The sequence below is a fragment of the Hemitrygon akajei genome, chromosome 2, assembly GCF_048418815.1.
Source record: "Hemitrygon akajei chromosome 2, sHemAka1.3, whole genome shotgun sequence".
In the NCBI taxonomy this organism is placed as follows: domain Eukaryota; kingdom Metazoa; phylum Chordata; class Chondrichthyes; order Myliobatiformes; family Dasyatidae; genus Hemitrygon; species Hemitrygon akajei.
Window position 1 is genome coordinate 145,270,424 of NC_133125.1, and position 5,371 is coordinate 145,275,794.

At 43.4% G+C, this 5,371-nt stretch overlaps 1 long non-coding RNA gene across 1 annotated transcript; it reads left to right on the forward strand.

The window, feature by feature from the left end:
• Nucleotides 1-306: 306 nt before the first annotated feature.
• Nucleotides 307-5,105, forward strand: LOC140737732 (uncharacterized). The gene is made up of 3 exons (XR_012101244.1): nucleotides 307-372; nucleotides 4,284-4,379; nucleotides 5,006-5,105. It is a non-coding gene; the product is annotated as an uncharacterized lncRNA (long non-coding RNA).
• The last annotated feature ends 266 nt before the right edge of the window (nucleotides 5,106-5,371 follow it).

A 5,371-nucleotide genomic window follows, 5' to 3' on the forward strand; every position in this document is an offset into this window, starting at 1 on the left:
TGATCATGGAATTCTATTCACTCCATGTGAGATCGAGCAAGGGCTGAGAATGCTCATTACAGCAAAGGTTAAGGGGCAAGAAAAGGCCTTGGCACTTTCACTCTGAACAATTTCACTCAAGAACTTGTCATGGTCCGGTCCGTGAAGTCCGTGTTCCGGCTCACGGTCCGGTCCGCAGACTCCAGACCCCGGGTCTTCTGGCATTCCCTTGTCTCATTTGGGGCTTAATTGTTGGCACCTGATTCTTGTCTTGGGGCCGGGAATATAAGTGGCCCTGGGTTCAAGGCTCGTTGTTGCTTTGTCTTGTCAATATCCTGTCCTTGCCTCTGTGTGGGTTTTGTCCTGTTGGTATCCTGTCCTCACCTCTGTGGGGTAAGTCAGCCTGTCCTTGCTGTTATCATATGGTGGGATCTGTCCCTCCCGGTCCTTGCCTCTGTTGGGTAAGTCAGGCTGTCAGTACTGTTACCCTGAGGCTGGACTGTTCCCTTCCTTCCCTGTGCCTGGAACCCTGCCCTGCCCTCTAGCCTATGCCTGGAGCCCTGCCCTGCCCTGCAGCCTGTCTCTTTGTGTCCAAGCCTCTGTTAGGAAGGTCCAGCTGTTTTGCTGCTACCTAGTGTTGGGAACTGTCTTGTTGTGTTCAGTGTTCTGTGTAATGAGTCCTGGCCCTGTGTCCTGTATCCAAGGAGGGGTCGTGGCTTTGTGTTCCATGTTCCTGTCTCTCCCTTGGCTCTGTGTTCCTGTTCTTCCTCGATCAAGGCTCCGTGTTCATGTCTGTTCCTTGACCAAGTCAAGGCTTCAGGGTCTTGTCCAGTATCCGTCACGTCCAAGGTTTTTGTTCTGACCAAGCCACGGCTCTGTGTTCTTGTCTTGTTGATGTACCTTGCCCAGCCTGGTGCTGTGATTCCCTTGTCCTGTCCAGGAGTCTCACGTCCAGTCCTGTGCCTCTCCTTGTCCTGTAGCCACGTCTTGTCCTCGCCTGGTTCTGGAGTTCGAGCCTGAGTCAAGACCCAGGTTCTGGGTCCCTGTCCAGTCTCTGGCTTGGAGTCCAAGCCCAGGCTCTTAGTTCCCAGTTCCTTGTCCTGGTTCCGCTATCCTCGTCAAGTCTTGGCCCAGGTCCAGAATCCTTGTCTTATTCGGGGCCTGTGTCGTGTCCAGCGTCCTTTCTTCCTCACTTCCCTTGTTTCCTTCTCATGCCTAGTTCTGTTCCTGGTAGTTCAGTGTCTGTGTCTTGCTTTTGGGTCTGCTCCCAACACCCACCTTATTATGACAGAACTGACTACAATTCCTATGATTTAAAATGGGGGAAAAAATGCAAATATTTAAAATCTGAAAAAGAATACTGGAACTATTCAGCATCCTTGGAAAGAGAAACTGTTAACATTTCAGGTCAAAGACCCTTTATCAGAGTTGAGAAAGTGGAAAAAAAAAAGCAGAAGGTGCAAATAGATGGATCTGACATTTACAGGAGAAAATAGCAGAATAGAATTTTGTGAAAACTTATACATAAATTAAGGCTAACAAACAACCAATGTGCAAAAGACAATGTGTAAATAATAACAAAACTGAGACCATGAGTTGTAAAGAGCCCTTGCAAGTGAATCTGTAGCTTGTAGAATTAGTTCAGAGTAGTGGTGAATCAAGTTATCCACATTGGTTCAGGAGTCTGATAGTTGCAAAGGATAAATGTTCCTGAACGTTCCTGATGACAGTAGCAAGAAGAGGCCATGGCCTGGATGGTGAGGGTCTTTGATGATGGTTGCTACTTTCTTATGGTAAATGTACTCAATGCTGGGGAAAGCTTTGCCTGTGATGCACTAAGCAGTACCCATCACTTTCTGTAGCATTTTCAGTTCCTGGACATTGGTGTTTCCATAATGTAACCAGTTAGAATGCTCCCTACTGTGCATCTACAGAAGATAGTTGGAGTTTTTGGTGACATGCCAAATCTACGCAAGCTTTGTAGAGAAAGTAGAGGTCCTGTTGTGCCTTCTTTGTGATGCATCTTATGTTGACATCAAGGAATTTAAAGCTACTGACCTTCTACATTTCCATTCCCCTAACAAGGACCTCCAGCTGCTTCATTCTGTAGTGTGGGAAAACTAAAATAATTTCTTCCCATAGTCAAAAGACATACTGGTTAGTAGGTTAATTCGGCATTATAAATTATGCAATTGTTAAATAGGTGGGTTGCTGGTCAGTTTATCTCGTTGGACCAGAAGAACCTATTCCACACTGTATCACTAAATAAATAAATAAACAGTCGGCCCCCCTTATCTGCGAGTTCCGCATCCGTGAATTCAACCAACCGCGAATCGAGAAAGCAAGTGCTCTTCCAGCACTTGTTGTTCGAGCATATGCGGACTTTTTTTTTCTTGTCATTATTCCCTAAACAATGCAGTATAACAACTATTTTACCTAGCATTTACATTGTATTGGGCATTATAAGTAATCTAGAGATGATTTAAAGTATATGGGAGGATGTGCATTAGTTATTGTGGATCGGGATCGAAAAAAATCGGAGGTTCTCTTACAAAGTAAGTCAGAACAGGTACATCTGGTATTATTTAGCTTCAGTTAGTCAAATGTTTGTCTTAGTATAGTATATAGTGGATATATTTACTATAGTATATAGTGTGTGTGTATATGTATATGTATGTGTATATATGTGTATATATATATGTGCGCTCTCCATCTGTGTCAGGTTGATGTGGAGGATCAAAAACTCAAAACCCCAAAATCCAATAACTAAACCACTGCGTTGCTTAGTAATAATTGTAGCTTTCACTGGGGCAGGGCCTTTCTCACTTTATCCTTTAAAATTGTTCTCATCGTTGACCGATGTACCCTAACGCTTTTACAATGACCGATGGTGTTTCAGCTTTTTCCGATCGCTTTATAATTTCCACTTTATTTTCAATCGTGATTGTGATTATTTCCGTGAACAGAAACACTGCGGATTCAGAGCTCCACCACCGGGTCCTAATGTCCACTGCACTGAGACAGGTTAAATAAGGTCTGGGGTTCTGCTGGGTCCTAAGGTCCACTGCATTGAGACAGGTTGAATAAGGGACTTCAGCATCCATGTTTTTTGGTATCCGCGAGGGGTCCCAGAATCAATCCCTCACAGATGAGGACCAACTAATATATAAATAAATACCTGTCACAAAGAAAGCTGAATGGAAGGTCAATCATCACAGTCCCAGAACTTCCCGTAGGAGTTGCTCAGGATAGGATGCTGGGTCCAATTAGATTTAGCTATTTCATCAATAATGTGTTTTAGCATGTCAGAAATAGCGACTAATGGCAGACTATTCAGTTCCATTTACATCCCATTCTTCAAGGGAAGTGACTCATACTTGCAGCAAAACCTACAAAATATTTGGGTTTGGGCAAGTAAGTGGAAAATTACCTTTGTTTAATTTCATGGTGCAAACGTTACGGGGAGAAGGCCCGGAACTGGGGTTGAGGAGGAGATAGAAATAAAAAGGATGAGCCATGATTGAATGGCAGATCTGATGGGCCAGATAGCCTAATTCTGCTCCTGTGTCTTATGGTCTAAATTACAGGGCAATTCCAACATGAGGGAATTTAGCCACCTACCCCTAACATTCAACAGCTTTACCATTGCCAAGTCACCCACTGACAACATCTTGGGGAAGTTATCAATAATTCTAATCATTAGCTTTATATAATCCGTTGATTTTATTCACCAATTCTGAAACGGTCATTGTTTCTGTTTATTGATGCCAATCTTCGGCTGATTCTATTGGTCAGTTCTGCTATAATCAAACAACCTTATGGATGGTTCTTCTGGTGACTCTATTCACTGATTTTGTACTATGAAATTGTAAATTTCTATGATAATTTCTGTAGTAATCAGTCAACACCATTTTTCTTAAATTAAAATAGAAAATACAGGTTGGGCAGAAGCTGTGGTCAGAGAAAGAGCTACAATGAATTCACCCTATCAGAGATTTTACTTTTGCCATTTAGATCCACTGCACCCCTCTCTGCAACTTAAAACTAACCTGCTTTATCATTTTCAGTTCTGACAAAGTCTTTGATCTGAAATGTTTACTCGGTTTCTCTTTGAACAGATACTACCTGACCTGCAAAGCATTTTCAGAATTTTTCGGATTACTGATGTTCTTTCGATTTTCACTTACTGTTGGTAATATCGACTGATAGTGGATTGGTCAGATAATTCTATGAGTACGCTCTGCTCAAATGTGTCTCCTGGTTGGTTTGGCAATAATCAGGTGAATCTGGTGATGTTTTTGCAGGTGACAGGCTGCGGGAGCCCCAGAAGCCCATAGACAGGAGAGGTTACACTGAAGTAATGCTCAAGCTTGTATTGCAGGATATCAGCAAGCACTGCGGTATGTCAATCAGCATGTCTCTTTTCCACCCTCTCCCTCACTTTTCCTGCAGCAGGGAAGAGAGAGATAGATCTGTAGCACTGAAATGGTGGTGGTCATAGTGATGGTAGAAGTAATAGTTAGTAGTAGTGAACCTGTGTATCAGAGAGATACAGGGAGTCTCCGCAGAGTTAGTACCAGGGAGAGAAAGTCTGGAACCAGTTCAAATTGGCCCAAAACATGAACTGCAGCCCAAAGTAAACTCTAATGAACTCACACCTGGTTACCAGCCTAACAGCGTTCCAGTTAGAACATACCACACGAAGGCCTACATCCACATTGTTCACTCAAGCTCCACAGTTTACATAGCACACAGACACTGAAGCTCGCCACTGTAAAAGCCTTCCTTCCCTCTACGTATACACAGCACAAGCAGGGGAGCGGTGACAAGGGGAAAAAGTAGATAAGATATAAGAACAATGGAAATTTTATGTCAAGGTAAGGTCATTCCAAGATAAGTGACTCCTCTGTTGACATCAGACTGTAATAATGAGCAAGTTTGTTCTGAAGGTAATCCCCAGACCTATGAATTCTTACCGTCTACATTGCCCTTTCTCGTCTGCTTTACAACTGTTTTCAATTTCCAGCACTGCGTTTCACGATTTCTCCTGTGACAAAGGATGCACCCCTGAACATGTTGAACCAGATTCTCTGGCAGCTTGAAGGAGACGAGAAGGGAAAAGGTGACTGAATATTGACTCTCAACCCTGGATTTCTGTCGCCCAAACTAGTGGGGTCAGGTTAGCCTGACCGACGTTATTATGAAATCAAAGCTCCCATTTAGTTGTAGTCAACTAGCTCACGACCCACTTCCAAAAAGATGATGCTGGTAAATAGATCCAAGTCATCTTAAGAGGCTGGGGTTTGAGAACAGTGGTCTGTCATCCCGTGTAAGCCAAGGTTGGGTAGGTGAGGCTGAATAATCAGCTGAGCTAGCAAACACTTTTCAGCTC